Source organism: Nematolebias whitei, chromosome 8 (genome assembly GCF_014905685.2).
Source record: "Nematolebias whitei isolate Nwh7 chromosome 8, NemWhi1, whole genome shotgun sequence".
In the NCBI taxonomy this organism is placed as follows: Eukaryota; Metazoa; Chordata; class Actinopteri; order Cyprinodontiformes; family Rivulidae; genus Nematolebias; species Nematolebias whitei.
The window spans coordinates 1,537,447-1,538,203 of record NC_056505.1 but is presented as its reverse complement, the minus strand read 5'-3'; positions in this window follow the sequence as shown (position 1 = coordinate 1,538,203).

The window sequence follows — 757 nt, the reverse complement described above, 5'->3', positions numbered from 1 at the left end:
CCCTAGGTGTGAGTGAGAGAGTGCATGGTTGTTTGTCTCGTTTGTCTCTATGTGGCCCTGTGATGGACTTGCGACCCGTCCAGGGTGTACCCCGCCCCTCGCACAGTGATTGCTGGACATGGGCACCTGCGACCCCCGTGACCCAAAATGGAATAAACGGGTAAAGAAAATGGATGGATGGATGGATGGATGGATGTTTTTGTTCTGGGATGAAACCGGAGTTCCCGGAGAAAACCCACCTCCCCCACCCGCCACCTCAACTGCATCAGCCTTTCAGGCATGTTTTTGTTCTGGGATGAACCCGGAGTGCCAGGAGAAAACCCACCTAATAACCAGACCATGTTTTTGTTCTGGGATGAAACCGGAGTTCCCGGAGAAAACCCACCTAATAACCAGACCATGTTTTTGTTCTGGGATGAATCCGGAGTACCCGGAGAAAACCCACCTAATAACCAGACCATGTTTTTGTTCTGGGATGAAACCGGAGTACCCGGAGAAAACCCACCTCCCCCACCCGCCACCCCAAGTGCATCAGCCTATCAGGCATGTTTTTGTTCTGGGATGAAACCGGAGTTCCCGGAGAAAACCCACCTAATAACCAGACCATGTTTTTGTTCTGGGATGAAACCGGAGTTCCCGGAGAAAACCCACCTAATAACCAGACCATGTTTTTGTTCTGGGATGAAACCGGAGTACCCGGAGAAAACCCACCTCCCCCACCCGCCACCCCAAGTGCATCAGCCTATCAGGCATGTTT